Raw genomic sequence first — 11,577 nt, 5'->3', positions numbered from 1 at the left:
ATTCTGACACCAATCCTCTTGTTACTGAATTTAGTAATAGCTCAGATAGACACCACAGCGCCAGGTTATAGATTTGGCTGCAGATCCACTGCTTTGATTACTGGAAAGAACGGTGCCAGTGGCTGGCTCACTAGTACAGACATCGCTATGGAGACCATCAAAAACAAAGTATTGCTTTACTTGTTGTACTTACGGTTGTCCATAACATCCTGTTATCCAAGGGACAAACATTCGTGGGAAACTGCCATGGTGTAGTTGTTTTATGCAGCTAAGCTCTGAGCTGTTGCTAAACCTATGGCAACCGGTTCCTTCATGAAAAAGTCACTTATTAGCCTGCACCATCAGAAGTTATCTTTATCTTAAAGTAAAATAATATAAACCCCATGTTGTACTGAATGAAGCCCCAAAAATATATTCTTAAAGAAATAAGCTGCTGTGAATGTGTGTGCAGCCATTCTCTTAACAGTTAATAGAAGGAATACCCTCTTCAATTATTTTGTTCCCCCCAAAGAAGAATGAAAAACATTACGATCCACATCTACAGGCGTTTCACAGCAGGATGTGTGTCCAAAAAGCAGAGTTCTCCATGTTAAAGATGCTGAACCAGTAGGATATCCTCAGCGCTTCTGGCTGAAGTCTGCCATCACCATGGCTACCAGCAGACTCACGACTCATTCACCTGTTTATATCTTATCTGGCAAAAATAATAATGGTAACACTTTATTTGAAGGGGTGTGCATAAGACTGACATGACACTGTCTTAAACATGACATAACATCTGTCATGAACATAAAGAAGTCTTTATGAATGTTTATGACTGTTGTCATGAAGGTGGGCTGCACAGTGGCGCAGTTGGTAGAGCTGTTGCCTTGCAGCAAGAAGGTTCTGGGTTCAATTCCCGGCCTGGGGTCTTTCTGCATGGAGTTTGCATGTTCTCCCTGTGCATGCGTGGGTTTTCTCCGGGTACTCCGGTTTCCTCCCACAATCCAAAAACATGACTGTCAGGTTAATTGGTCTGTCTAAATTGCCCCTAGGTGAGAGTGTGTGTGTGCATGGTTGTGTGTCCTGTGTGTCTCTGTGTTGCCCTGCGACAGACTGGCGACCTGTCTAGGGTGAACCCCGCCTCTCGCCCGGAACGTTAGCTGGAGATAGGCACCAGCAACCCTCCCGACCCCACTGAGGGACAAGGGTGAAAGAAAATGGATGGATGGATGGATGTTGTCATGAAGTGTCATTTGTTAAATAATGACACTTTTAATGCAAAGTTGCTCTAAAAGTTGCATTAAAAGTCCATTAAAAGTGCCAACTTTGCATGATTTTGTAAATTATGATAATTTAATGCAAAGTTGACATTTTTAATGGACATTCAATGCAACTTTTGGAGGATCTTTGCATTAAAAGTGTCATTATTTACCAAATGACACTTCATGACAACTGTCATAAACATTCATAAAGACTTCTTTATGTTCATGACAGATGTTATGTCATGTTATGTCATGTTTATGACACTGCCATGTCAGTCTTATGCACACCCCTTCAAATAAAGTGCTACAATAATAATAATAATAATAATAATAATAATAATAATAATAATAATAATAATAATAATAATAAAAAAGTACTTACAATAATGGTCAAAAAGCACATCATAAAATCTGTAAGATTAACTAACATGAATAAAAGTCTCTTCACTTTTTAAAAAGAAGTTTGTTAATTGCAAGAGGAAATAAGGACAGCATTGGTAGAAGTGAAGTGGAAAGCACAAAAGGACAATCCAGAGAGAGAGAGAGAGAGAGAGCTGGTGTCCTTGGACCATGCTCGGCAGTGAGCTTATTTCCTAGTGGTGAGTAATGCAGAACAGTCATTTGTTAGGAATGCATTAGACCACAAACATTTTCAAGCACGCGAGGGGAGACAGAACATGTCAGACAATGGTACAGGGACTGGGCTAGCACAGGCTCATGGGGGAAAACAAAAAACAAAAAACAAAAAGATATATGAAATGAGAAAATGTTCTAACTTTGGCAGGCTACTTCTTGTCAAACGACCACAAACTAACATTGTCTCATCAATGCAGGGTGTGTGCGGTACATGCTGTTTGAAATTAGGTCCAACAATCAAGGTGTGGATGTCTGTGTCGATGTTTGAAAAGAAAACGTTACATCCTGGACGGTGATGGAGTGCTGTAGCATCAGGGTTTGGTTTGTATTGTGACATATATATAGCATCTCTTTGTTTTCTCACAGCTTGCCTCACAGCGTTAAAGAACCTGACAGCAAGAGATAATTACTCTCTTACATAATTCAGCGAACGTGCTCAGAAAGGCCTCGTTAGGGAGAGTTATAAGAAAAGTATACATGAGCCGTGATTGAATTGCAGCACAACACCTGTATGACAGCAATTGTTTTTCTTTTTCTTATTATTTAAAAAAAAAAAAAAACACACCTGAAAGTCATGCTCAATGCGTTTCTGGTATCCATTTGCGATCCCGTGACAGCTATAGGTCTTTACAGGTTTAGCTTGTTTTAGAGGTTGTCACTAGAAAGGGGACGAATGCAAATGCACTTAAAAAAAAAATGCAAAGCTCAGTGAACCATCTGTTCTTTCGCTTCCACTTCACCATTTTACCCTACTTTTTGTGTTAGCATATTGCATAAAACGCCAATATAATACATTAAAGTTTGGGGTGGAAAACGACGACAGGACGTAAAAACTGAGAGGTGTGACCGCCAAGGAAGTAAACGCAGGGCAACACTCAGCATTTAAAAGGTTGTAAGAACTTCCCCATCCCATGAGGGAAATTACTGTGGCTATCATTAAAGTCCAGGCTGCTGTTTCAGGATCTGAAGGCGAGCAAAGAGAGAGAGGACTGGAGATCAGCTTGGCCTTGTAGCATGTAATCCTGAGGGATAAAAAAAAAAGTGAGCTGATCCTCAGACAAGAAAAGAACCGACAGGAGCAACTTAGGCAAATCACGACCCTTTTGGTCTGGTTGAAAGAGGCCAATTAGCTTGAAACAGAGAGAGGTGAGGAAGAACAGGTGGATTGGGAGCAGAAGCAGCAGCACGCCTCCAGCTACACACACAGGTAGTTATTTTTTGAGAGAGAGATTTGAGAGCTTTTGTAATTAATTTTTAAAGGTTCTGGTAGTTGTTTTTTCCAGAGAACTCAGAGAGGAAATTGCAGTCTAAACGTAATACCCATAAGGGATTTTGTCATATTAACAAGCCAAAATACGACTTAAAGTTGCATTATTATTATTTGTTATTAAGTGTTTTACTATTTAATATTTTATAAACCTCTATTAAATGAACTATCCCGGGGAGGGGGAAGGGCGGTCACCTGGGGAGCCACAAGTGGCTCTTTGAACTTTTCACAATGGCTCTTAATAACAGTGTTAAAACTAATAAAGAACCTGATAATATTTTTAAAAACAGTTATTATAACAAATGCAGATTGGAGCCATTTTGTCATGGAATAATTGCATTTAAGTTTCACAACAGAATGTACCAGCAACATGTTTTTAGATCAACTTTTTTTTTTCTTATGTAGTCATTCTCTTTTACATAAGTTTTATGACTTCTTTATTTACGACCCATAGACCTGCAGTAGATGCTCATTAAAACTATAAGTCGTCTTTTTTCAAAAGGTCACGTTGTGGCCCTAAACAAGCAGCTGGACTGAGGACAAAAATTGTTCTTTGGATTGTAGAGACTAGAGACCAGAACAGGGGATTTTTATGCACCACCAGGGGGCGATGTTACCATTTTCCTACGGCATTTGTATTTTAGATTCCTCTGGGTTCAAAAAGGCTGTGCTGCACTGCAAAGTCCAAGCTCCTAAAATGCAGGGGGGGAAAATGTTGCTTTTATGGGCTCCATTCCAATACTATTAGTGGACATCAGTTTGCTTCAACCAAAAATGTTTTATCATTTGTTTTATAGTTTTGAAATAATTAATCTTTTTACGTAGTGCTTGCTTAACATTTGTGTATGTATGGCTTACCAGTTTGCTACATAAGCTTCAATGCTCAAATTGTGCTTTAAATGCAGTTTTGTCTGTTTTTCCAGGATGCTCTGTTCAGCAAGAGAGAGAGAGAGAGAGAGAGAGAGAGAGAGAGAAAAAGAGCTGTTTTCTAACTACATGTGTGAACAGCTGGACCTGAGGCTGCAGCTTCTACATGGGAGACAAATAAAAGTATTTGCTGCGTTTCGGGTTTATGTTTTGTCAGAACAGTGCGAAAATCAATCAGCTCCTGCGGGGGCGGCCGGGCTCCGATAGGCCTGCTTGTCTCCTCACCGCTGAGCAGAAGTCAGTCGAGGATATTAATCTAAACATCAGTCATGCATGGGGAACACCCCACGAGGAGAATAAGCTTGCTCATCCATGCGTCTCCTGGGGGAGGTATATGGAGCCTCAGATAGGAGGAGGAGCTGTCCTGGTAAGTGTGTCGGGGTATCGTCTCGGGAGACGTAATGTGGGCCGACTTCAGGTCCACAGACAATGAACTCCCGAACAGAAAAGGCCGGCACCATCACGTCCTGATATTTGAGCATGGCCCACTGGACCACATTATAATCCTTGCTGGAAGAACGTCAGACGGAGCTGACAGCACCGCAGTCCAGACGGTGACCCAGAAAGGGACAGCATGTGTCGCCCACCCCGCATCCCCTCTTCAAGCGGGAGCAGAGGAATGCTGTATTTCCGAGTCATTTTCTTAATGTAATTCATCTCATTGCCGTCCACCAATCCTCCAGTCATTTGAATGAGCCAGACAAATAACAACACACAATGTAGCAAAATGCAAGAGCAGACTATTATTCATCACCTGCCCCCGTGTTGGGTTGGATTCTCTCTGAGCAAAATTAGACACCATCTCCTTTGCCTCTTTGCTTCACTTGCTCGTACCGGGTTGTGTTCCCAAGGACAAGTGGCGCTCTGGGTTGATTTCTCCCTGTGCTGACTGCTTGGCTCTGAGTGCAGATAATCCAATATACCACAACTGTCCTGTTTCTGTAGCTGCCAGCTACAGAAACATGTCAACAGTGAATTTTAACTGGCAAATCAAAGGTATAACCCCAGCTGAAAATCACTGTAGGGCACCTGCACACATGAAAAAGCTAAGCAGCTTTTCTTACATTTTTAATCTGCTGTACCGATACAAGAAAATAGAGCCATGCTAAAACAAATCTTTCAATTTTCATCCAAAATGATCTGTTACAGTTTGCGGGTGTTGAAGGATCATCTGAAAATGGACAGAGTGTGGTACAGCTGCAAATCTATCAAGGCGGAGCTGTGCACCAAAACTGACAGGAGTGGGCATGGAGAACATTAATTACAGTAACTCTGGTGGAGCTACAGAGACACTCAGGTGGAGTTTTAGTCACATACTTCAAGCTTAAGCAATAATCTAGCTTGCAGTTTACAAGCCACATAGAGGCAGAGGTGGGTAATAATTAGCTACATTTACTCAGACTTTTGGTGTGTTTACAAGTTTCTTTGATCTGATTTTATTTTCTATCCGCTGTATAACAGAAGAGTAAGAACTATATATTGTTATTGGAAGTGCTTTACCCTGTTCCGACATTTATATTTTCTGCTGTATGAAAATGTGTTTCATAAAGACTATATATATATATATATATATATATATATATATATATATATATATATATATATATATATATATGGAAACGTTTCTTCCACCTCAATTTGTTATTTTGCATTTATTTGTATTCATTTTAATCTTTCAAAAACCTGAATTTGCACATATTTTGTCTGTTGGATGACATTATTTGGGAATATTAAGTCACATGCTCTGATCAGTTAGTATTTTACCCTAGTGGATAAGTTTGGACCTGAATAAATGAATATCAGGTTTAAAAGAAAAAGATGTTAGAGGCTCCAACAGTGTTAAAACTGGGGTGGAGTTTCACCTTGAATTGACTTGAACTGAATGAGATAATTATCACCATTTTAGGTATTTCTTTAAAAAAAAAAAAGAACGCTAAAAATTATGCATCCTTTAATAAAATGCTACAAAACCCCCGTACAAACAGAAGCGCCTCTGTAGCTCCGACTATATTAACAGCCAGCGAAGATGCAAGTCAGCTTTCCTCCAAGTCAAGTTTTCCCCAGGTCATAACATATTTATTTCCAAACCCATTTGTAAGTCATCCATGTTCTGAAGCCGTTGGGACTTTGCTCGCTCGAGCAGCAGCAGAGTGCAGACAGAACTCAAAGGGAGACGAACACCCTCATCGAAACGCCTACACCAGTCAGTCCGCCACCTTGAGAGATCCGTGGGGATTAGGAGGCAAATCAGGAAAAGGACTTCTTTCCGCCCTTCGCTTTCACTGATCAAAGACGGGGACTATTCATATAAAAAGCAATCACAACAGTCAATGTTTACATAATCCATTTAATATATATATATATATATATATATATATATATATATATATATATATATATATATATATATATATATATATTCCATTTAAGGAAAGTGTGAAATGAGACATGATACAGGCATGCCACACACCATCACAGCTCATTTAATCTGACTGAATGTACGAGGCATCTCGTGTTGCTCTTAGTGAACAGAGAAGTCCCCAAGTGTAAATGAGGGAATTCTTATCAAACAATTACAGAGCGGGCTAAAGTGGTGAAAAAGCTTCTTAGAGATGCAGCACACCTAACCTCTTTGCAGCCTGGTCTCATGACAGAACGTGTTACAGGTACAGATATTGTACAAAGTGTTAAATCTCAATGTTGCAGTGCAAGCTCTTGACCTAAAAAGGTTTTATAGGATTTGTGCTGGAATTAAATCATGTCTTTAATTATATTTTACATTTTGATAAATGTGTCACTGACGAGATCCCTCTTGCGACTTCACCTCTAAACAAACTTGACACAAAATCTTAAGGAAATTTGTTCTATTAGGTCTTTCTTGTAACATCTCGTTTTGATGTCTTTGTGCTGAAATTGCCTCCAGTGATGAGAAAGCTTGTTTTTTTTGTTTTTAGTAAGTGAGGCACTTCTACCAAAATCTACCACAATCTCATCTTGTTAGTCCAGCAATAAAGTAAGCATTCCCCACACTTTGGTACTGCAATCCAACTAGTCAGAGTCTGGACTCATCGCTGAACAAACATGCACACGTTTCCAACACTACTGCCAATGGGCCTGATGGTGAAGGGCCATCATGGCTGCCATCCTACAAGACAGGTTGAGTCTTGACTGTTCTGGATGTTCTGAGTCATTGACAGTATCATTCTGCAAACCCTAAGTGTAACAAACCTTATGTGTAAAACACAGTCAGTGGTTCCTAAATGCTGAAGGCGTGAGAGAAAAGTCTTCTTGGGGTGAAGACTAGGTCAGGGTTTGGGTTACGGGGCCCACTTTTCCGTCGACCTCCGACATCCTCTGTTACGTTGGAGTTAGCCTTAAATCTGCAGATGATACTGCTGGTCATTCAATATATTTCTTCAAACTGGTTTTGTGGAAGACATGTTTGAAAATTTCCTTCACTACAGGTCTGACTTGGATGTGGTACCACGGACTGATATTGAGGGTTGTTTTAAAGCAAAGCAAAATGGCAACCAGTGAGATTTATTTAAAGGAGTTAAAATGTTGTTACTGTAGCATTGCAAAAAGAATTAAAACCTGCTTAAAAGCAAAGGCTACAAGACTAATAAAACATACTAAAACAAAACAAAGAATTAGAAAATTGTCTTAGCTTCCCTATTAGTCCAGCTAGAATGAGGTTCATGTAAAAGACAGACTCATGGGATGCAACCCACATATCCGACTATGCTAAATGCTATCAGAGATACTGACAAGATGCATTGCTACGTGAAAGAAAAACAAGAAAAAAAAAAATCCACCAAGCACACGTTTCGTTACTTTTTGTGATAGGTTTACGCAACATGCTTTTCAGCACTAAACTTAAGAGCACAGTAGCAGAAACTAGATTTGAAATGTGACAAGGTTTAGGGGTTTTCCCTTCTCCACTTGTGCAATGAACAAGCCCGCGAGTCACCAGCAACCCTTACCTGCCAAAGCGCTCCAGGCAAAGTTTATGGCCGCAGGGTTACAGTGTCCGATAATCGCTGAGAAACGCCACGGACACGGAGTCCAGGAACCATCCTGTTCTCTGAGAACCGACGAGCTGCCCTCAAGTTCTGTTACCAATTTGTATCAGCAAAACAGAGAAAAATAAATCAAAGTAATCACACGTTGGGAAACACATAAACCCCTTGTGTCGCGTTAGTGAGGACGTTGAGACGATTCTCCCAACTGGTTGTTTTGGAATCAGTCATGTTCTCATTAACAAAGAAAACTTACAGACTTTTGCCATTTACATAAATCACTCTGCGGTGGTGGCATCGTTTTTTATTTTTCGTTCTCCAAATGACAAGGGGATAAAGTTTTTACATGAAGTCGTGGCGGGTTATTTAGAGGAGACTAAATCCAGAAGATATGACATCAAAGCAATTAGTGGAAAAAAAAAAGAAAAGATTGCCTGAACTGCTGAAGCTGAGCTGACCTCATGCTCTCCGGCAGCATAAAACACAGACGTTACTGAAAGGAAGCAAAAGCCTCAGGGCTTCAATTTAGCAAGGTGGTGCAACTGGCTTTTTGACTATTAAAAATAATAACGCTGCTCTGAAACGCATATATGTCAGAGGCATCGCTGTAAACAGAGGTCAGGCTTTTTAAAGTGGAGAGGTGGTGGAACAGAGACTCATTAAATGCCAGTCCAAGTTGATGCAATACCTGCAGTGTCTTCTTCTCACACCCACGTGGCTGTCTGCCGCATCTCAGCATCCGACAGCCGACCGCCTTGACAACTTCTGTCTCATTAAAAGGTTTTCATGTGAGTAAGCTGGTCTTCCCACAGAAAATTTGGTTTGTTGTTGTGGGTTACGGGCAGTGGCATATTTCAGTTTTAGGCATTAAGCCTCTATTTAAGCCCAGGTTTAAGGATTTAGGCTTTCACAATGTTTTACAAATAAAACCTAATCGAGTCAACACTTTGCAGAACCACCTGTCTCTACAAGCTTTGAACAGCGAGAGGCTTTTGTTTTCTATTTTTAACCAATTCCTCTACGAAAAGTTGAGCTTGAATGGGGCAGGAGGTATTATGTAAAATCAGCTTTTTTAAAAAAAGCTTTATGTTATGTTATAATGTTATTCCCTCGTCAAAAAACCGAGCAGTGTTTTTGTGGATGTCCTGTCTGCATGTACAGATCAGAAAGCGACTGTTTAAAAGTTTTCACTTTTCAAAGTGATTTTATGAATATATCAGGTTTTCTCACCAAAAACTGGGAAATAAAGCAACTTCCAGTATGCTAGCTTGGAAAGAGACTAATTAATAACAAATTTAAGATTTAGGGTTTATAATAGTGTGATGAACAGAACAAAGCACTACAATTGAGTTTCCTACTTAAAATGACTCATCTGAGGTTTAAAAAAGAAATCTGAAGTAGTGTCATTTTCTCAGATGGGATAGATAAAGAGCTCTGGAAAATAATTTTTTTCATACGTTTAAATAAAATTAACATTGTCCTTTTATTCGATGAACTACTGACAACATGTCTACCAGATTCTAAGCGAATTGGTATGCAGAAAACGAGAAATGGTCAAAATAACAAACAAGATGCAGCGTTCCCAGATATTCAAAGAAAACAAGTCAATATTCATTTAGAAACAACGCTGATGTTTCAACTCAGGAAGAGTTCAGAGGTCAATATTAACCAGGAGGTTTTTCCACCAAATGGTGTCTTCTTGTCCAAAGCTGTATTTTTTTTATTATTTATCAGAAGCCACACTGGGTCCAGCGTCAAACCCAAGGACACTTTGGATCAAATAAGCAATTTTGTAATTGGAAGGTGGCCATTCTTCTGCTGAGCTGGTGCTTCATTTATCAGAGCGGATACTGCGTCCATGTTCTTTTATCTCTTTTCTTCCCCCCGTACAGTCATTGATTAAGTCTCCAGGAGCTGCTGCTAACGAGAAGGCCTGCCACTGCTCCGGTGTGAAAGTAAAGATAGCAAAGGTTTTAGAAAGTAGTCGTCTTGGTTTTGTCTCATCTGGCCGTCCTGGATTTAAATCTGTTGATTGCGGGCCACCGTAATGTGAACTACAGACATCGATTCCTTGACATGTTACTCAGTTTACTCTTTATTACTCAGATATGTTTCATTTTGTTCATTTGATGAAGAAGCTTGTGTGAGCTGGGAACTAAATTAGAACAATTTCCTATTCGAATAATAAAAAAAAAGAAAAGAGTAAAATTAAATTCTGTCATTTTTGTGCCAAGTGTATTTTTAGTGTTTAGGCTTTGAAGACGTTAATGTGCCAGTTTTGCATGAAGCTCATTTGCATAACAGTTAATAGTTTTCCATCCAAAGGGCTTTGTGATTGCGACACACAAACTAGGCCATCGCATCACTTTTCCAGTGAAAACGTCAAGTTAGCTCAGCTTGAGGGAAATACCTCATTTTAAATTATTAAGTTAACGCCACTTTCTCCTTTTGTTTTTCTATCATAATTGAAGTGCTGAGCTCTGTATAATTCAGACCAGCGCTGCAAGTTTCTCTCAACTCGTCAAACCGACTTCCTGGTCATTTTTTTTTGCCACACAACCAGAGGGCATAACCATTGTCAGGTTCAGCTACTAATTACTGATGTCACAAAGCGAGAGCCACAGGTTTGCTGTTGCTGCCTATCAGCTGGATTGTTGAAGTAAAACAGAAACGGGAAAAATAACTTTGTTTTTACTTTCAGATAACTTTATTCCCCTGTGCCCTTTCAGAAGACTTAATGGGCTGCAATTCCAACTTGGCTGGAGTCGCTTGTCTTTTGCTTATTATTATTTTTTGCTTTGCATTTAAAACTGTGACTCTAGCCTGGTGTGTTTACTTGGAGGCATTAATGAGCCTGGGGCTTTTAAGGAGCAGTCCAGCCTTCAATTGTGAAAGTCACATGAGCAGAAGTTCATCATGTAGTGTTCTTTGTTATTCTCTGTAGTTCACTAAAAACTCTGGACATTAAAAAACCCTTTGAAGTACAATGTAATTTAAAGAACGGGGGGATTTTGGGCAAGTACCAACAACAAGGTCTGACGAAAACACCACTAAAATGTGTTTGTTTGTAATACCTTGTGGAGACTGAAGAAGCCTGGTCCCCACAAGGGGAAACGCTGTTTTTGGGCCAGGAGTCAGATTTAGGACTAAGGTGTGAATTGAGTTTTGGTTAGGGTTAGGTATGATAGGGTTAGGGATGTAAGGGTTAGGGTTAGGTATGATAGGGTTAGGTATTATAGGGTTAGGTATGTATGGGTCAGGGTTATGTATGATAGGGTTAGGGATGTAAGGGTTAGGTATGTTTGGGTTAGGGTTGGGTAATCCTAGGTTAGGATAATGGGAAGGTTTGGGCTGTAGAAATGAATGGAAGTCAATGGAAAGTCCCCCCAAAGACAACCATACAAACATGTGTGTGTGTGTGTGCAAGTGTGTGTGTTTGAGGCTCGACTGCGACCAAGAAGGGCCCCCTTTTTGAACGCCAAGA

Source organism: Poecilia reticulata, chromosome 14, assembly GCF_904066995.2.
Source record: "Poecilia reticulata chromosome 14, P_reticulata-male-v2, whole genome shotgun sequence".
Taxonomy (NCBI): domain Eukaryota; kingdom Metazoa; phylum Chordata; class Actinopteri; order Cyprinodontiformes; family Poeciliidae; genus Poecilia; species Poecilia reticulata.
The sequence above is the reverse complement of the archived record's forward strand: the minus strand, read 5'-3'. Positions refer to the sequence as shown.